The sequence below is a fragment of the Rutidosis leptorrhynchoides genome, chromosome 10, assembly GCF_046630445.1.
Source record: "Rutidosis leptorrhynchoides isolate AG116_Rl617_1_P2 chromosome 10, CSIRO_AGI_Rlap_v1, whole genome shotgun sequence".
In the NCBI taxonomy this organism is placed as follows: Eukaryota; Viridiplantae; Streptophyta; class Magnoliopsida; order Asterales; family Asteraceae; genus Rutidosis; species Rutidosis leptorrhynchoides.
This window is the reverse complement of record NC_092342.1, coordinates 56,848,122-56,871,174: the sequence shown is the minus strand read 5'-3', so window position 1 is coordinate 56,871,174 and position 23,053 is coordinate 56,848,122.

The following is a 23,053-nucleotide window of genomic DNA, read 5'->3' as shown; positions in this document are numbered from 1 at the left end:
TACCACGTACGAAAGACGATTCACAGAATTGTGCCTATTGTGTCCGGGAGCATTCGAAGATGAGGAAGAGAAGATCGACGCGTTTGTGAAAGGATTACCGGAAAGAATCCAAGAAGATATAAGTTCACACGAGCCCGCCTCCATACAACAGGCATGTAGAATGGCTCACAAACTAGTGAACCAGATTGAAGAAAGAATTAAAGAACAGACTGCTGAAGAGGCCAATGTGAAGCAAGTCAAAAGAAAGTGGGAGGAAAACGGTGATAAGAATCACCAATACAACAACAACAGCAATTACAACAATAATCGCAACAATTATCCCAACAATCGCAACATCAATCGCAACTACAACAAACGGCCCAACAACAACAACAACAACAGCAACTACAACAATCATCCCAACAACAATAATAACCGCAATAACAACAACAATCAGAAGCAGCTATGCCAAAGGTGTGAAAAGTATCACTCGGGGTTCTGCACCAAATTTTGCAACAAGTGTAAAAGAAATGGTCATAGCGCGGCGAAGTGTGAGGTCTACGGACCAGGGGTTAATAGAACGAAAGGAACAAATGGTGTCGAAATGAGTAATGGCAGAGCAAGTAGTGTCGGAGCAAGTTATGCCAATGTAGTTTGTTATAAATGTGGAAAACCGGGCCACATTATTAGAAATTGCCCGAACCAGGAGAACACGAATGGACAAGGCCGCGGAAGAGTTTTCAATATTAATACGGCAGAGGCACAGGAAGACTCGGAACTTGTTACGGGTACGTTTCTTATTGACAATAAATCTGCTTACGTTTTATTTGATTCGGGTGCGGATAGAAGCTATATGAGTAGAGATTTTTGTGCTAAATTAAGTTGTCCATTGACGCCTTTGGATAGTAAATTTTTACTCGAATTAGCAAATGGTAAATTAATTTCAGCAGATAATATATGTCGGAATCGAGAAATTAAACTGGTTAGCGAAACATTTAAGATTGATTTGATACCAGTAGAGTTAGGGAGTTTTGATGTGATAATCGGTATTGACTGGTTGAAAGAAGTGAAAGCAGAGATCGTTTGTTACAAAAATGCAATTCGCATTATACGAGAAAAAGGAAAACCCTTAATGGTGTACGGAGAAAAGGGCAACACGAAGCTACATATTATTAGTAATTTGAAGGCACAAAAACTAATAAGAAAAGGTTGCTATGCTGTTCTAGCACACGTTGAGAAAGTACAAACTGAAGAAAAGAGCATCAATGATGTTCCCATTGCAAAAGAATTTCCCGATGTATTTCCGAAAGAATTACCGGGATTACCCCCACATCGATCCGTTGAATTTCAAATAGATCTTGTACCAGGAGCTGCACCAATAGCTCGTGCTCCTTACAGACTCGCACCCAGCGAGATGAAAGAACTGCAAAGCCAATTACAAGAACTTTTAGAGCGTGGTTTCATTCGACCAAGCACATCACCGTGGGGAGCTCCTGTTTTGTTTGTCAAGAAGAAAGATGGTACATTCAGGTTGTGTATCGACTACTGAGAGTTGAACAAACTTACCATCAAGAACCGCTACCCACTACCGAGAATCGACGACTTATTTGATCAACTACAAGGCTCGTCTGTTTATTCAAAGATTGACTTACGTTCCGGGTATCATCAAATGCGGGTGAAAGAAGATGATATTCCAAAGACTGCTTTCAGAACACGTTACGGTCATTACGAGTTTATGGTCATGCCGTTTGGTTTAACTAATGCACCAGCTGTGTTCATGGACCTTATGAACCGAGTGTGTGGACCATACCTTGACAAGTTTGTCATTGTTTTCATTGATGACATACTTATTTACTCAAAGAATGACCAAGAACACGGTGAACATTTGAGAAAGGTGTTAGAAGTATTGAGGAAGGAAGAATTGTACGCTAAGTTTTCAAAGTGTGCATTTTGGTTGGAAGAAGTTCAATTCCTCGGTCACATAGTGAACAAAGAAGGTATTAAGGTGGATCCGGCAAAGATAGAAACTGTTGAAAAGTGGGAAACCCCGAAAACTCCGAAACACATACGCCAGTTTTTAGGACTAGCTGGTTACTACAGAAGGTTCATCCAAGACTTTTCCAGAATAGCAAAACCCTTGACTGCATTAACGCATAAAGGGAAGAAATTTTAATGGAATGATGAACAAGAGAAAGCGTTTCAGTTATTGAAGAAAAAGCTAACTACGGCACCTATATTGTCATTGCCTGAAGGGAATGATGATTTTGTGATTTATTGTGACGCATCAAAGCAAGGTCTCGGTTGTGTATTAATGCAACGAACGAAGGTGATTGCTTATGCGTCTAGACAATTGAAGATTCAAGAACAAAATTATACGACGCATGATTTGGAATTAGGCGCGGTTGTTTTTGCATTAAAGACTTGGAGGCACTACTTATATGGGGTCAAAATTATTATATATACCGACCACAAAAGTCTTCAACACATATTTAATCAGAAACAACTGAATATGAGGCAGCGTAGGTGGATTGAATTATTGAATGATTATGACTTTGAGATTCGTTACAACCCGGGGAAGGCAAATGTGGTAGCCGATGCCTTGAGCAGGAAGGACAGAGAACCCATTCGAGTAAAATCTATGAATATAATGATTCATAATAATCTTACTGCTCAAATAAAGGAGGCGCAACAAGGAGTTTTAAAAGAGGGAAATTTAAAGGATGAAATACCCAAAGGATCGGAGAAGCATCTTAATATTCGGGAAGACGGAACCCGGTATAGGGCTGAAAGGATTTGGGTACCAAAATTTGGAGATATGAGAGAAATGGTACTTAGAGAAGCTCATAAAACCAGATACTCAATACATCCTGGAACGGGGAAGATGTACAAGGATCTCAAGAAACATTTTTGGTGGCCGGGTATGAAAGCCGATGTTGCTAAATACGTAGGAGAGTGTTTGACGTGTTCTAAGGTCAAAGCTGAGCATCAGAAACCATCAGGTCTACTTCAACAACCCGAAATCCCAGAATGGAAATGGGAAAACATTACCATGGATTTCATCACTAAATTGCCAAGGACTGCAAGTGGTTTTGATACTATTTGGGTAATAGTTGATCGTCTCACCAAATCAGCACACTTCCTGCCAATAAGAGAAGATGACAAGATGGAGAAGTTAGCATGACTGTATTTGAAGGAAGTCATCTCCAGACATGGAATACCAATCTCTATTATCTCTGATAGGGATGGTAGATTTATTTCAAGATTCTGGCAGACATTACAGCAAGCATTAGGAACTCGTCTAGACATGAGTACTGCCTATCATCCACAAACTGATGGGCAGAGCGAAAGGACGATACAAACGCTTGAAGACATGCTACGAGCATGTGTTATTGATTTTGGAAACAGTTGGGATCGACATCTACCGTTAGCAGAATTTTCCTACAACAACAGCTACCATTCAAGCATTGAGATGGCGCCGTTTGAAGCACTTTATGGTAGAAAGTGCAGGTCTCCGATTTGTTGGAGTGAAGTGGGGGATAGACAGATTACGGGTCCGGAGATTATACAAGAAACTACCGAGAAGATCATCCAAATTCAACAACGGTTAAAAACTGCCCAAAGTCGACAAAAGAGCTACGCTGACATTAAAAGAAAAGATATAGAATTTGAAATTGGAGAGATGGTCATGCTTAAAGTTGCACCTTGGAAAGGCGTTGTTCGATTTGGTAAACGAGGGAAATTAAATCCAAGGTATATTGGACCATTCAAGATTATTGATCGTGTCGGACCAGTAGCTTACCGACTTGAGTTACCTCAACAACTCGCGGCTGTACATAACACTTTCCACGTCTCGAATTTGAAGAAATGTTTTGCTAAAGAAGATCTCACTATTCTGTTAGATGAAATCCAAATCAACGAAAAACTCCAATTCATCGAAGAACCCGTCGAAATAATGGATCGTGAGGTTAAAAGACTTAAGCAAAACAAGATACCAATTGTTAAGGTTCGATGGAATGCTCGTAGAGGACCCGAGTTCACCTGGGAGCGTGAAGATCAGATGAAGAAGAAATACCCGCATCTATTTCCAGAAGATTCGTCAACACCTTCAACAGCTTAAAATTTCGGGACGAAATTTATTTAACGGGTAGGTACTGTAGTGACCCGAACTTTTCCATGTTTATATATATTAATTGAGATTGATATTTACATGATTAAATTTTTCCAACATGTTAAGCAATCAAACTTGTTAAGACTTGATTAATTGAAATATGTTTCATATAGACAATTGACCACCCAAGTTGACCGGTGATTCACGAATGTTAAAACTTGTAAAAACTATATGATGACATATATATGGATATATATATATATATATATATAGTTAACATGATACTATGATAAGTAAACATATCATTAAGTATATTAACAATGAACTACATATGTAAAAACAAGACTACTAACTTAATGATTTTTAAACGAGACATATATGTAACGATTATCGTTGTAAAGACATTTAATGTATATATATCATATTAAGAGATATTCATACATGATAATATCATGATAATATAATAATTTAAAATCTCATTTGATATTATAAACATTGGGTTAACAACATTTAACAAGATCGTTAACCTAAAGGTTTCAACACAACACTTACATGTAACGACTAACGATGACTTAACGACTCAGTTAAAATGTATATACATGTAGTGTTTTAATATGTATTTATACACTTTTGGAAGACTTCAATACACTTATCAAAATACTTCTACTTAACAAAAATGCTTACAATTACATCCTCGTTCAGTTTCATCAACAATTCTACTCGTATGCACCCGTATTCGTACTCGTATAATACACAGCTTTTAGATGTATGTACTATTGGTATATACACTCCAATGATCAACTCTTAGCAGCCCATGTGAGTCACCTAACACATGTGGGAACCATCATTTGGCAACTAGCATGAAATATCTCATAAAATTACAAAAATATGAGTAATCATTCATGACTTATTTACATGAAAACAAAATTACATATCCTTTATATCTAATCCATACACCAACGACAAAAAACACCTATAAACACTTTCATTCTTCAATTTTCTTCATCTAATTGATCTCTCTCAAGTTCCATCTTCAAGTTCTAAGTGTTCTTCATAAATTCTACAAGTTCTAGTTACATAAAATCAAGAATACTTTCAAGTTTGCTAGCTCACTTCCAATCTTGTAAGGTGATCATCCAACCTCAAGAAATCTTTATTTCTTACAGTAGGTTATCATTCTAATACAAGGTAATAATCATATTCAAACTTTGATTCAATTTCTATAACTATAACTGTGACGACCTGGAAATTTCTGACCAAATTTAAACTTAACCTTTATATGTTTCCGACACGATAAGCAGAATTTGTAATGTTGAATCTTAAAAAGTTTGGAACTACATTCATGTGATCAATTACCCTTTGACCGTGTTCGACGATTCACGAACAATTATGTGTATATAGATATGTATATATAATATATAATATTAACTGAAAACATTAACAAAGTATTAGATATATGATACTTTACATGAACATATTTGTTTCGATATATTTATCGACAGAATTAAGAGATAATATCAAATGATTGAATTATCATATACATTATGATATGATTACGGGCCTATGTTATAAGGTCCACTGTGATTTAAGAAATCTATTCTTTTTGACAACTTATTACTTAACCAGTATGATAAAAATAACGATATTTATATTTTATTTTATTAAATATATATAACGATTTAAATTAATATTATATATTTTTATACGCGTATTATACGTACATAGTTTTATACTTTTACTATACTTTAACTTTACCTTTACTTTACTTTTACTTTACTTTAACTTTAATAATTCATACTTTAATAATTCACTTTAATAATTCATACTTTAATAATTCACTTTAATAATTCATACTTTAATAATTCACTTTAATAATTCATACTTTAATAATTCACTTTAATAATTCATACTTTAATAATTCACTTTAATAATTCATACTTTAATAATTTACTTTAATAATTCATACTTTAATAATTCACTTTAATAATTCAAAAATCTATTATAAATAGAATGTAATAGGTTTCATTATTTCATAGAAACTTGAAAATATATTTCTCTAAACTCTCTCAATCGAATTACATATATATATATATTTACTTAGTACTATTTCAAGATATTATTAGTATACATAAAATACTACGACGGAGTTATATTCAGACGATTTCAAAATAAGTTTTCAAATGGGATATAGCTAAGGAAATTATGGGTTATAGCTATGAAGGTTATGGGTATTGATCGAGGGTATTGCTCGTGAGGTCAACCTAACGTTTATCATTTTCGTTGCGTCTACGTACTTTCCTGCAATATTGAATCACAATATTGATACGTGAGCATTCATATCTTATCTTTTATATATTAATAGTGTATCCCTGACTAGTGCTCGAGTCTATATGATTATGCATGTTTGTATGCTTAGTTTCGTCGTTAAATAGTTTATGATAAATCACGAATTTGATACATATGCTACTGAGATAAGTTATATGATATGCATGTCGTTGAAAAGCTGAAGAAAAAAATTAATAACTTTTCATTTAGAAATCGTGTGGTTTCGATGAACGGATTAAAAGATATGGTCAATTGAATTATCATTAATTTTAATATTATTATTAAAACGATTATTATAACTGTTATCAGTTGATGTTATTACTAAAATTATCTTTATTACTAAAAATTAATATTTTTATTGAAACTGTCATTTTATTATTTTTATTATTATTATTATTATCAATATTATTTTATCAAATAAATATGCGTACAAAGATATTTTTACCACACGTAATGTAATTACATTAATAATACATACCACTATATTTTTATGATATTAAGTGAATTTTATAAATTTTATTACTTGAGATATATAAAAGTATATTTTTATCATATATGAATTTTAATATAAATTTTTATTTATTAATAAATGGCTTGTATTATTTAGTATAATAAGATCTGATAAATATATTTAAATATATAAAACTACTATATATAAGTTATATAATAAACATGTATAGATTTTGAAAGTCATTTTGGGTCAACTTGACTTTTGTTGACTTTTGCATGTCGGTCTCGAGCATTAGGATTGTGATACACTACGACTTGACCTAAATTGTTAGACAGATATTGACCAACATATAAATATATATACTTAATATAGGTTCGTGAATCCGAGACAAACCCTGCACTTGTTCAGTGCCGTCATATACATAATTGCTACGAAATACAGTATTGTGAGTTTCATTTGCTCCCTTTTTATATATATTTTTGGGCTGAGAATACATGCGCTGATTTATAAATGTTTTACGAAATAGGCACAAGTACTAAAACTAATTCTATGTGGGTTTAAACCAGAAATATACCCTTAGCTTGGTAACATTAAACTACTTGTCTATGTACAGTAGGCGCGAATCCTAAAGATAGATCTATTGGGTCTGACAAACCCCATCCTGACTATGGGATGCTTTAGTACTTCGAGGTTATTTTAAACACACCTGATCTGGTGTACTTCAGAGGGTAAAACATGAACGTTAAGGCTTGTTACCGGGTGCCTACAACTTATAGAATACTTTTATACACTTGCGAGTGTACGGATATTTATAGAAACTGAAATCTTGTGGTCTATTACTATTACGGAAATGATGGATTATGATAAACTAATGAACTCACCAACCTTTTGGTTGACACTTTAAAGCATGTTTATTCTCAGGTATTAAAGAAATCTTCCGCTGTGCATTAGCTCATTTTAAGGATATTACCTGGAGTCATTCATGACATACTTTGAAAGACGTTGCATTCGAGTCGTTGAGTTCATCAAGATTAATATTAAGTTAATTATAGTTGGATGTAATATGAAATGGTATGCATGCCGTCAATTTTTGATGTAAAGAAAGTTTGTCTTTTAAAAACGAATGCAATGTTTGTAAAACGTATCATATAGAGGTCAAATACCTCGCGATGTAATCAACTATTGTGAATCGTTTATAATGTATATGAACGGGTCCTTTCAGTTGGTATCAGAGCAGTGGTCTTAGCGAACCAGGTCTGCATTAGTGTGTCTAACTGATAGTCATTAGGATGCATTAGTGAGTCTGGACTTCGACCGTGTCTGCATGTCAAAAGTTTTGCTCATCATTTTTGTCAGAAATTATCTGCTTATCATTCTTAGTCTAGACACATCTTATTGCATTGATTGCATGAATAGTGTATAGACAAAATTCATATCTTAGCGTATCTGCTAATTCATATCTTAGCGTATCTGTTACTGTAAACTTTGCCTGACATATTCCGTAAATTCCTCCGTAATCTACGAAACCTTTTGCTCTATATAATTAGAATACCACCCGATAGCCGAAAAATCATTTCATATCGAAAAATTCTTTATTCAATCGTACGAAATGGAATTCGTCATTAGTTCAAGTCCCTCGGATTTCGAAATGGAATCCCACTCAAGTTCCGAAAGCGGTGTGACCGGAATGGATCAACCAATTAGTCATCATCTATTCTGGATGAATTGGGGATGGGTTCGTAGCCTCCTTAATCACTGGAGACAAGAAGAAGGTAATCCCTTCCATCCACCACATTGCCCTCTTGGCGAAGAACCTGAAGCACTTACCGGCGAACCTATTCGAAACACCATTTTCTCTCTCATTTTCAGAGTATCTCGTCATGATTGTATACTACACCAAATTCTAGATCTTATTTATCCGCTCGTCTGAACCGACAATTAACCCGGTGTAATAGAAGAAGTCAACGAGCTTCGCGCTCGGGTAGTGGCTTTGGAGAATATGGTGCAAAGGTTACAAACACCAGCAGCAGCACCAACAGCATAACCAGTACCACCATCAACAACATCAACAGTACCATTACCACCACCAACAACAACCGCATCGCAAACCTCAACTTCACAATCTGTCCCACGAGCATCGACGTCATACGCCATGTAGATACCAAGGAATACCACAACGATGAAGTATTTATTCATAACTTCATTGGGGAAACATTCTACGGAGATTATGTAATTTCTAAAGTTTAGAAATTATCTATCCTCGCCTTAACCATAAATCAAATGAGTTTAATTTAATATTAACTAATTAAATCAATATTACATCTAAAGAAATATACACATATATATTTCCATAAAGACTGTAATAAAATTCTTTTGTACAAAATATTAATTGTGAATTTTTTTTAACGGGTAGGTAATACCCGAGAGATATATAAATTCACAATTAATATGTTACATTCTTCGAATCTGATTCAGCAAATCATCCATTATACTCCCTACTTTCACAACAATATACATTCTTTTATAAAAATCAAAACAACCATACTCATTCAAAATCTAATTACATATTCTGATTTTGAAATCTCAGAATTCGATTCAAGATATAACCGAAATCGTCACTCTTAGATTCCTACATCTTTCAAAACTATACTTTGACTTCAAAACTGTCCTAGAACCTCATTTCTATTCATGGAACTCACAAAAATATTTGTATCATTCAAAATCTTAGAACATCATATGTATATTAACAATTACAGTATGTGTTCAAACACTTCGAAATTCCTAAAGACATGCGAGATGATGATCCAACCACATATTACCCACTGTCATGCATCTGAAAAGCTCTCGAAACCAAAGTTATAGTTTAACACGTATCCATGTCAGATCCTTTGATATTTATTACCAAATATAATTTTTCAATCTCTTTCCAAAATAGACAGTTTTGTCACAGCTCCAGCAAATCACCTTCATTTGTTTATACGAATAAACCTTATTATAACAATTACCCCTTCATCATTGTTACCGGGGAACCTTTCATGTCTCGCCACATTAGCAGTAAACTTATCAACAACTTCATTAACCTTCGACTTAAGCCTCTCCGAAAAGCCACTATACTTATTCATTAAAACCCCATCATGTACTCACCTACATCCTGTAACAATAATTGTCACACCAACTACTGGGAATTAGCAATCAGTATTTTGAATTTCGCGACAATTTTACGTCAAAAGTTATACATATAACGTCTATCTCCTAGACTTACATACTTCGAATGTGAATTTTCTGAAAAACATCCCAAACCATGAACTAGTTCTTCGAAATTGGAAAAATGCTGATGAAGCAGCAAAAACTGTAAACGACTTTAACAGTCAAAAGTTTGATGATAAAGAATAGTATGGTGGTAAAGCTGAGAAAAAGAGAAGGTTTGAAACTGGAAAACGGATTGAGCAGACCATGAAGGAGGCTGTGGACAAATCACAAAGACTAAACCTGCCTTCAAAGGATCCAAATGATTCAGTGTCTACTGAAATCGTTAGCAAACAACTTACTTCTTATTCTAAACCTTCACAGACAAATCTTCTTCATCATCCATATTATCGTATCTTTTATTATAATATCTTCGATATTCCTGAAGATATTTTCACAACTATTCTTATCTGAAATCTTTTATCTCTTCGCAATATCTGCGTTACAACATAAAAAGAAACTGTGTTAGTTTCTAAATTCTAAATAAAAAAAATTTTGAATTTAAAATAGGAATGTTTTTGAAGTAGTGTTGGGAACTGAAGCATGAGTTAGTATAATATAATGACACTTGATCAACGTGATTATATTACAGTAAATCATGCTGAGTTTCTAATGGAACGTGATGATTCACAGAACATACCGTCATCATGTACTGTTTACACGACTCTTACATTCTACCCAATTTCCAAACATATTAAGAACATATCATCTTGATAGCTCTATATTTTCGGATATTCTGGTAATTTGCCAAATCAAGATCGTGCCATTACGATTTTCTTCTTGGAACATTAACTATGTTCATCCAAAAATTCATATCTACGAATTCTGGACCATTATCCGCTTGACTTAAGGTCGGAAAGAGAAAACGAAAGCATGAAGCTCCGAAATATAATGGAGAATATAAAGCCCGATAACAACCCCGAAATTATAAACCGTGTATATCAATGCGTATAGCAATATAAAGACACGGGAGAATGAAAAACACAATAACCCCAAGGTAATGGTAGAAGAAAATAACTTCCTCCGGTGGTAGATGAAAAAGAAGAATAACATATATGAAAGTTAAGAGTATATCAAGAATCAATACTGGATGAAGCATATTAACGAATGCTTTAAAGTATGAATTGGGGAGAAAGACTAGAAGGTGTGAGATGTGGAAATAATGAAACGAAGGGGGTGGAATTATAGTAAAATATCAGACAGAGAAATCGAGACAGATTATCGCATTTAATCAAAGAAGATCCTGATTTCCTTAATCGCCGAAGAACCAAATCTTATTGCAAAGATTTTCTTTAAATCCCATGAATTCCAAAAATCAATCATAACTACGTCATCGGTTAAAACGAATATACGTTTACTCATTTCACTCTCTTGCGATAACTTCACTTATACTCTTCGCGTAATCAAATTATTTTATCTATATTACTCAATGATGATAAAACTCTATTTATCAACTCATATTCATCATGAAAACATTTTTATAGTTAGCCATGACGACCTCGATCAAATTTCAGGACGAAATTTCTTTAACGGGTAGGTACTGTGACGACCTGGAAATTTCCGACCAAATTTAAACTTAACCTTTATATGTTTCCGACACTATAAGCAGAATTTGTAATGTTGAATCTTAAAAAGTTTGGAACTACATTCATGTGATCAATTACCCTTTGACCGTGTTCGACGATTCACGAACAATTATGTGTATATAGATATGTATATATAATATATAATATTAACTGAAAACATTAACAAAGTATTAGATATATGATACTTTACATGAACATATTTGTTTCGATATATTTATCGACAGAATTAAGAGATAATATCAAATGATTGAATTATCATATACATTATGATATGATTACGGGCCTATGTTATAAGGTCCACTGTGATTTAAGAAATCTATTCTTTTTGACAACTCATTACTTAACCAGTATGATAAAGATAACGATATTTATATTTTATTTTATTAAATATATATAACGATTTAAATTAATATTATATATTTTTATACGCGTATTATACGTACATAGTTTTATACTTTTACTATACTTTAACTTTACCTTTACTTTACTTTTACTTTACTTTAACTTTAATAATTCATACTTTAATAATTCACTTTAATAATTCATACTTTAATAATTCACTTTAATAATTCACTTTAATAATTCATACTTTAATAATTCACTTTAATAATTCATACTTTAATAATTCACTTTAATAATTCATACTTTAATAATTCACTTTAATAATTTAAAAATCTATTATAAATAGAATGCAATAGGTTTCATTATTTCATAGAAACTTGAAAATATATTTCTCTAAACTCTCTCAATCGAATTACATATATATATATATTTACTTAGTACTATTTCAAGATATTATTAGTATACATAAAATACTACGACGGAGTTATATTCAGACGATTTCAAAATAAGTTTTCAAATGGGATATAGCTAAGGAAATTATGGGTTATAGCTATGAAGGTTATGGGTATTGATCGAGGGTATTGCTCGTGAGGTCAACCTAACGTTTATCATTTTCGTTGCGTCTACGTACTTTCCTGCAATATTGAATCACAATATTAATACGTGAGCATTCATATCTTATCTTTTATATATTAATAGTGTATCCCTGACTAGTGCTCGAGTATATATGATTATGCATGTTTGTATGCTTAGTTTCGTCGTTAAATAGTTTATGATAAATCACGAATTTGATACATATGCTACTGAGATAAGTTATATGATATGCATGTCGTTGAAAAGCTGAAGAAAAAAATTAATAACTTTTCATTTAGGAATCGTGTGGTTTCGATGAACGGATTAAAAGATATGGTCAATTGAATTATCATTAATTTTAATATTATTATTAAAACGATTATTATAACTGTTATCAGTTGATGTTATTACTAAAATTATCTTTATTACTAAAAATTAATATTTTTATTGAAACTGTCATTTTATTATTTTTATCATTATTATTATTATCAATATTATTTTATCAAATAAATATGCGTACAAAGATATTTTTACCACACGTAATGTAATTACATTAATAATACATACCACTATATTTTTATGATATTAAGTGAATTTTATAAATTTTATTACTTGAGATATATAAAAGTATATTTTTATCATATATGAATTTTAATATAAATTTTTATTTATTAATAAATGACTTGTATTATTTAGTATAATAAGATCTGATAAATATATTTAAATATATAAAACTACTATATATAAGTTATATAATAAACATGTATAGATTTTGAAAGTCATTTTGGGTCAAGTTGACTTTTGTTGACTTTTGCATGTCGGTCTCGAGCATTAGGATTGTGATACACTACGACTTGACCTAAATTGTTAGACAGATATTGACCAACATATAAATATATATACTTAATATAGGTTCGTGAATCCGAGACAAACCCTGCACTTGTTCAGTGCCGTCATATACATAATTGCTACGAAATACAGTATTGTGAGTTTCATTTGCTCCCTTTTTATATATATTTTTGGGCTGAGAATACATGCGCTGATTTATAAATGTTTTACGAAATAGGCACAAGTACTAAAACTAATTCTATGTGGGTTTAAACCAGAAATATACCCTTAGCTTGGTAACATTAAACTACTTGTCTATGTACAGTAGGCGCGAATCCTAAAGATAGATCTATTGGGTCTGACAAACCCCATCCTGACTATGGGATGCTTTAGTACTTCGAGGTTATTTTAAACACACCTGATCTGGTGTACTTCAGAGGGTAAAACATGAAAGTTAAGGCTTGTTACCGGGTGCCTACAACTTATAGAATACTTTTATACACTTGCGAGTGTACGGATATTTATAGAAACTGAAATCTTGTGGTCTATTACTATTACGGAAATGATGGATTATGATAAACTAATGAACTCACCAACCTTTTGGTTGACACTTTAAAGCATGTTTATTCTCAGGTATTAAAGAAATCTTCCGCTGTGCATTAGCTCATTTTAAGGATATTACCTGGAGTCATTCATGACATACTTTGAAAGACGTTGCATTCGAGTCGTTGAGTTCATCAAGATTAATATTAAGTTAATTATAGTTGGATGTAATATGAAATGGTATGCATGCCGTCAATTTTTGATGTAAAGAAAGTTTGTCTTTTAAAAACGAATGCAATGTTTGTAAAACGTATCATATAGAGGTCAAATACCTCGCGATGTAATCAACTATTGTGAATCTTTTATAATGTATATGAACGGGTCCTTTCAATAACAATCTTATTTCAAGTGATGATCTTACTTGAACTTGTTTTCGTGTCATGATTCTGTTTCAAGAACTTCGAGCCATCCAAGGATCCGTTGAAGCTAGATCCATTTTTCTCTTTTCCAGTAGGTTTATCCAAGGAACTTAAGGTAGTAATGATTTTCATAACATCATTCGATTCATACATATAAAGCTATCTTATTCGAAGGTTTAAACTTGTAATCACTAGAACATAGTTTAGTTAATTCTAAACTTGTTCGCAAACAAAAGTTAATCCTTCTAACTTGACTTTTAAAATCAACTAAACACATGTTCTATATCTATATGATATGCTAACTTAATGATTTAAAACCTGGAAACACGAAAAACACCGTAAAACCGGATTTACGCCGTTGTAGTAACACCGCGGGCTGTTTTGGGTTAGTTAATTAAAAACTATGATAAACTTTGATTTAAAAGTTGTTATTCTGAGAAAATGATTTTTATTATGAACATGAAACTATATCCAAAAATTATGGTTAAACTCAAAGTGGAAGTATGTTTTCTAAAATGGTCATCTAGACGTCGTTCTTTCGACTGAAATGACTACCTTTACAAAAACGACTTGTAACTTATTTTTCCGACTATAAACCTATACTTTTTCTGTTTAGATTCATAAAATAGAGTTCAATATGAAATCATAGCAATTTGATTCACTCAAAACGGATTTAAAATGAAGAAGTTATGGGTAAAACAAGATTGGATAATTTTTCTCATTTTAGCTACGTGAAAATTGGTAACAAATCTATTCCAACCATAACTTAATCAACTTGTATTGTATATTATGTAATCTTGAGATACCATAGACACGTATACAATGTTTCGACCTATCATGTCGACACATCTATATATATTTCGGAACAACCATAGACACTCTATATGTGAATGTTGGAGTTAGCTATACAGGGTTGAGGTTGATTCCAAAATATATATAGTTTGAGTTGTGATCAATACTGAGATACGTATACACTGGGTCGTGGATTGATTCAAGATAATATTTATCGATTTATTTCTGTACATCTAACTGTGGACAACTAGTTGTAGGTTACTAACGAGGACAGCTGACTTAATAAACTTAAAACATCAAAATATATTAAAAGTGTTGTAAATATATTTTGAACATACTTTGATATATATGTATATATTGTTATAGGTTCGTGAATCAACCAGTGGCCAAGTCTTACTTCCCGACGAAGTAAAAAAATCTGTGAAAGTGAGTTATAGTCCCACTTTTAAAATCTAATATTTTTGGGATGAGAATACATGCAGGTTTTATAAATGATTTACAAAATAGACACAAGTACGTGAAACTACATTCTATGGTTGAATTATCGAAATCGAATATACCCCTTTTTATTAAGTCTGGTAATCTAAGAATTAGGGAACAGACACCCTAATTGACGCGAATCCTAAAGATAGATCTATTGGGCCTAACAAACCCCATCCAAAGTACCGGATGCTTTAGTACTTCGAAATTTATATCATATCCGAAGGGTGTCCTGGAATGATGGGGATATTCTTATATATATGCATCTTGTTAATGTCGGTTACCAGGTGTTCACCATATGAATGATTTTTATCTCTATGTATGGGATGTGTATTGAAATATGAAATCTTGTGGTCTATTATTATGATTTGATAATATATAGGTTAAACCTATAACTCACCAACATTTTTGTTGACGTTTTAAGCATGTTTATTCTCAGGTGATTAATAAGAGCTTCCGCTGTCGCATACTTAAATAAGGACGAGATTTGGAGTCCATGTTTGTATGATATTGTGTAAAAACTGCATTCAAGAAACTTATTTCGTTGTAACATATTTGTATTGTAAACCATTATGTAATGGTCGCGTGTAAACAGGATATTTTAGATTATCATTATTTGATAATCTACGTAAAGCTTTTTAAACCTTTATTGATGAAATAAAGGTTATGGTTTGTGTAAAATGAATGCAGTCTTTGAAAAACGTCTCATATAGAGGTCAAAACCTCGCAACGAAATCAATTAATATGGAACGTTTTTAATCAATAAGAACGGGACATTTCAAAGTTGTTTCAGGTACTTTCATGGTTAACTCTAATCCGGAAAGGATCCAATTTGATAGCGGTGCTAATTTATCGTTTGTTTCTCCAAGATTTGTGTCTAAGCTTGATAAACCGCTAGCTAAGTTAAGTCATCCGATAGAAGTTGAAATAGCGGATGGTAAGACGGTGCTAGGGGTTGATGTTTGTAATGATTGTGATATTGTGTTTGGTTTCGAAACGTTTAAAATTGATCTTATCCCGATAACCTTGAGTGAATTTGATATTGTCGTTGGTATGGATTGGCTTGATCGTTATAGAGCCGATATTGCATGCCATGAGAAATCTATTCGCGTGAAGACCCCAAGTGGGGGAGAGTTAATTATTCATGGCGAGAGACGGAGAAGACTTGGGCCATTATGCACTTATGCACGGGCACGTCGTTTTCTTGTTAGTGGTGGCATGGCTTTTCTTGCTCATGTAGTTGATACTCGCGAAGAGCCACCATCCATTCGTGAAATTTCGGTGGTTAGTGAATTTGAAGACGTTTTTCCGGATGAATTACCGGGTGTTCCAGCGGAAAGACAAGTTGAATTTTGCATTGAGTTGGTTCCGGGGGCTACTCCCATTGCTAAAACTCCTTATCGTTTAGCACCAACAGAGATGCAATAGTTGTTAAATCAATCCCAAGAGTTGCTTGAAAAGGGTTTTATTCGACCGAGTGCTTCACCATGGGGCGCTCCGGTTTTATTCGTGAAGAAGAAAGATGGTAGTATGCAAATGTGCATCGATTATCGGGAGTTGAATAAAGTGACGATCAAGAATCGTTATCCATTGCCTCGGATTGACAATTTGTTTGATCAACTCCAAGGCGCGACTCATTTTTCTAAAATTGACTTACGGTCCGGCTATCATCAAATGCGGGTCCGTGAGGAAGATATTGAGAAAACGGCCTTTCGAACGCGTTATGGGCATTTTGAGTTTGTAGTTATGCCTTTCGGTCTTACAAATGCACCGGCGGCATTCATGGATCTTATGAACCGAGCGTGCCAACCTATGTTGAACAAGTCAGTGATTGTGTTCATTGACGACATACTTGTCTATTCAAAGAGTATGAAGGAACATGAACATCATTTGCGTGGTGTGTTGAAGACGTTGCGGAAGGAGAATTTGTATGCAAAATTCTCCAAATGTGAATTTTGGCTAAGGGAAGTTCAAATCCTTGGTCATATTGTGAACAAGGATGGTATTCAAGTAGATCCGGGGAAGATTGAGACGGTGAAGAGTTGGGGACGACCGACTACGCCAACGAAAATCCGAAGTTTCCTCGGATTGGCCGGTTATTACCGTCGGTTTATCCAAGACTTTTCTAAAATCGCTTCTCCATTGACAAAGGTAACGAGGAAGAACGCGAGATTTAATTGGGAAAACGAGCAAGAAATTGCTTTCCAATTGTTGAAAGAGAAGTTATGTCAAGCTCCGGTTTTAGTGTTGCCGGAAGGTGTGGAAGACATGACGGTTTATTATGATGCTTCTTTAAATGGGATCGGTTGTGTTCTAATGCAAAGAGGTAAAGTCATCGCGTGTGCCCCTCCACAACTAAAGGAACACGAAACGAGATATCCGACTCATGATCTTGAGTTGGCGGTGGTTGTTCATGCGTTGAAAATTTGGCGCCATTACTTGTATGGTGTCAAGTGTACGATTTATTCTGATCACAAGAGCTTAAAACATCTTTTTGATCAACGAGATTTGAATTATCATCAACGTAGATGGATGGATGTGGTGAAAGACTATGATTGTGAAATACTTTATCATCCGGGTAAGGCGAATGTGGTCGCGGATGCGTTAAGTCGGAAGAGTCAACATCCGGCGATACGAGTAGGACCGTTACGCATGATTGTTACTAAGATTTTCTTGTAAAGCTCGGTGAGATTCAAATTGAAGCTTTTGTTAACAATAAGCATGAGGAACGAATCGTGGGACAAACGGAGTCTATTACTTTAGGTCCGCATGGTTTGTTATCCTTTCAAGGATGAGTGTGGGTTCCTAGAATGGGAGATTTCCGACGAGTGCTACTTGATGAAGCACATAAGTCAAAGTATTCCATTCACCCGGGCGCGATAAAAATGTATCTTGATTTGAAGAAAGAGTATTGGTGGCCGGGCATGAAACGCGATGTTGTTAAGTATGTTGAACAATGCCTCACGTGTTTGCAAGTTAAATCCGAACATCAAAACCGTATGGTATGTTACAACCGTTAGAAATTCTGAAATGGAAATGGGAGCACATTACCATGGTCTGACCTGCGGTCTACCGTAGACCTAACCGTGTAGCTTACATCAAGATTAGTGTTCTAGTGACCAAAACTCCTTTGGGTATGAAAGAGGCAACTATTCTAAGCATGTTTGAACATGTTTCATAAATTATATATGCCTCGAAGTGGTCGAACTAAAAATGGTGAGAGTTGGGATAGAACCTTTTACGGTCGACCCATGGTTGACTGTGAGGTCGACCGTGCATTCCTGATTTCACAAATCGGGGTGCAAGGCTCCACGGTCTGACCTGCGGTCTACCGTAGACCTAATCGTGTAGCTTACATTTTCCTTTTAAGCTTTTTTTGGTTTTGGTATTTTGCTAGAGTAAGTGTGAATTAGTGAACTTGTATATTTATGTCAAGATGTCTACCATCACCTTTATTTATGTGCATATGTCATCATCAAAACACTTATTGTTATTAGTTAAGATTAGTATATTCATTGAGCATAATCCTACATTAACCCACATTCTCCCCCAACAATCCACCTTCTCCCCCCAACACTTATTGTGGTGTTGCAGCCTTTATACATGTAATTAGACACAACAATACCGCCTTCTCTCCCATATAGACTAATAATAACTTTAATCTAAAGAGAATTTGTTTCCATTTTAAAACGCCAAGCCCATTCTCCAAGTAAAGCAAAAAAATTAGCAAGCAAAGAACCAATATTTAAGTCACCCTAATCAAAAGTTAAAATAGCTTGGTTCCATTTAATCCAATTAAGTTTTTTACCCGACCCAATACCACCCCAGAACAATGAACGACGAAAAGCTTCGAGTGTTTTATAATACCTGCAGGAGCACGAAATAGAGTAAAGAAGTGAAGAGGAATGCTTGTGAGTACCGATTTGATAAGAGTTAATCTCCCACTGAATGAAAGTGATTTTGCCTTTCAATCCGATAGTCTTTTCTTTAAAAACTAATAATAATAAATTTAATAAATAAAGTTATGTAAGATCCTGTTTTCTCAGGTGTTTGGGACGCCGTCCAAATCTATGGGACGCCGTCCAATTGTAAAGGGCTAGACGCCGTCCAGAATCCTGGACGCTGTCCAGTTGAACTGGAGGGCCAGCTGTGTTCTTTTAGATATTAAATGGGGGTAGTTTGGTCTTTTAACTTGTTGGACGAATCTAAGGCCACAAGATCAGTTCTAGGAGCCTCATTCACTCCACTTTCAACTACCTCCTCCTTCCACTTCAATTCTAGAGAGAGTGTGTGATTCTTGTGTGAGAAAGCTCAAATCGAGGAAGAAGAAGTTGATTTCGGGCCAAAGCGCGTGTGTTAAAGTTGTTCATCTAATCACTAGCTTCGTTGTGATTGTGGTGGTATGATCTAATCTTGATTTCCTTATTTTAATTTGTTTAAGGATTAGGGTTTGGGTTAGTGATGAACACAAAACCCATATTTGGTGATTTTAGGTGTTCTTGGGTAAGATTGGGTCATGAGGACCCAAGGATGACTAACCTAGGGTTTTGGAAATGTTAAATGGACTTATGAGTCATAATTGGTTAGTTAATTACTAGCACACCTAGTTATTAAGCAAATGGGTGTTAATGGGGTTAGTGGATGACCCGAAATGGGTGTGTGACTTTAAAATGGTTAAATGGGTAATAATTGACCTAGTTGGGAAAGATGGGTATGAAATACCCTAATGGTGTATTAGTTAGTGTTGTTGGACCTTAGTCACTAGCTTTTAGTGTTATGTGATGGTCTTGACTTTAAATAGACGGTTTTGGTGAAAATGGGGCATTTAATGCATTTAAGTCATTAAATGCACATGAGAGAATTGTTGGTGATAAGTCCAACTAGTTTGTGTGTTGATTGAGTACTTATTGTATTAGGTACTTTGCCTTGAAGCTTGCGGAAGTATAAAACATTCACCGAAGGCGTTAAGGTGAGTGGAGTAATTATACATGTATGTATATAGTGTATTTATTTGTGTGATATGGTACGAACCACGGAGCCGGTAGTGCCATAGTATGTGCGAGTGTGCTATGATGTGAACCACGGAGCCGGTGGCATCATGGTACGTGTGTTGTAGTGTGAACCACAGAGCCGGTAGCACTATAGCACAAGTCGTTAAAGTGTGAACTACGGAGCCGGTAGCACTATAAAAGAGTATGACTCGAGTTGTGATGTGAACCACGGAGCCGGTAGCATCAAAGTGTGAACCATGGAGCCGGTAGCACTATAAAATGAGGTGTGAACCACGGATCCGGTAGCACCGAAGTGTGAACCACGGAGCAGGTAGCACTATAAAAGGTATGACTCAAATGCGTAGTGACGTGAACCACAGAGCCGGTAGCGTCGTAGCATTGCGTATGGTGTGAACCACGGAGCCGGTAGCACCATGACGCGCTTATGGTTAACCATATAGTTTGTGTATGTGCTGTTGTATAGCATAATATATTATTTCAGTGAATATGCTATTGATTTTGCTATGCTAATTGTTATTACTAGTGATTATACGGTGTGTGTAAGTGTATGCAAGTAGGTATATTATATATGTATATGTATAATTATTGCATTCACTAAGCTTTAGCTTACCCTCTCGTTGTTTATCTTTTTATAGGCTCCGGCGTGGACAAGGGTAAGAGCGTTCATTTGGATTAGTAATCCCGCTTTGTTTGGATAGGGGACGCTTTTGGACATGTTTAGCTTTTGAAGTTTGGCCAATATGTGGGTAGTTTAACCCCAAACAGCATGCTCTAGGTGTCGTTTGGAATTTAAACTCTTGTAGTCGAACTTGTATTTTTGTACGAAACTCGTAAAACGGCCGATGTGGGCCCGATGTTGTAAAACTTGGTTTTATGGTGGAAACTTCTTAGTTTTAATTATGTTAACGTGTTGTGAAAAGGGTTTCGTTTAAAAGTGTCGGGAAGCGGGTTTTCCGCTCGAGTAAGTTGGACATCCAGATCAGAACCTGGCAGTTCATTTGGACGCCGTCCAGATCTTCTGGACGCCGTCTAATCCTTCTTTGCTGGACGCCGTCCAGATAACTAGACGCCGTCCAGATGTGTTGATTCAGAAATTTTTTTTTTTAAGGCGTGTTTTTGGTATATCGAAGTCGGGTCGTTACAAGTTATTTTAGCGGAACGATAGTCACTCAACCCGATCCTCTTTCGGCAAGATTTAAAGGTTTCGGGGATCATAACCATTTTATACAGTTGTTCTCGTGGTTGGGTTGTTTATGATGGCATGGTATTCAAGTCTTGACGGTTTTCGAGTGTTCTCCGGTTTCCATATCTCGTCGAAGTTTTTTCATTGTTCGGCACCTTCGTCGGCGTAACTACCCTAACGGTGGTGTTACTAGTTCTGCCAACGGTTGGGGCGGCGGTGCATCAGCCATCATGCGTACTGGATGTTTCTGGTGGTTTTCACCACCTTGTTGGTGGTGGGTGTGGGTTGCTTTGGTTTGGTGGCGGTGGTTAGTGGCGGTATGTTAGTTGCCGGATTTTATTCTTACGACCGTGATTTTGTCTTGTTGGTCTCTTTCTTTTCTAGGTAGACAACGATTTCTCTATTGGAGATTTGGTTTCAACTCATGCATTGTGGCTGGTGTTTTGTTGTTGAGGATCTTTTGATAATTCTTGCGAGGATGTTGCATAAGTGCAAACAACAAGTTGCATCCTCTTGATTGAAGGGGTCGCTTCAATACCATTAAACCAATTTTACTTTGCTTTTACACGTGATTTTGACTTCGTAAAAAGCATTTTAACTCAATGATCATTAAAAATTTAGGTCTTTGGGGTTCAATAATTGAAGGGTTAATCACATGGTGTTCATGATGTCCATACAAAATATGTGGCGTTATTTTTAGTTGCCTATAGCTATACTTAATACATAATGTTCAAATGGTTAATGTACCTTCACTTTTAATCTAATTTTCTTTATAGGCTTGCAATTACATGTGACCCCTACTTATTTTTAGTTGACTTTAATACAAAGTTCACAAAATTAATTAAATCAACACTATCATTGTATACATCCCAAAAGACAAGATTCTATGATACATATATACGGAGCAGCATATAGCCTGCATAAAAATGATAAATACTTTTAAGCATATCTTTACTAACCTTTCTAATTTCTATATCATGTATAATGATGAGGAGTTAAAATAATAATATAACATCAAAGATAGTTCATGAGGTGTATAACAAAAATCACTACTACTCATTGTACTTTTTTTTCATCACTGATAATCCTTGTGATTTGCATTTTAATCAAGAATAGTCACTCTCACTAACGAACGCTGAATCTCCTCGTTAATCAGGTCATGTACCAGTCATTTGTGGTAAAATCA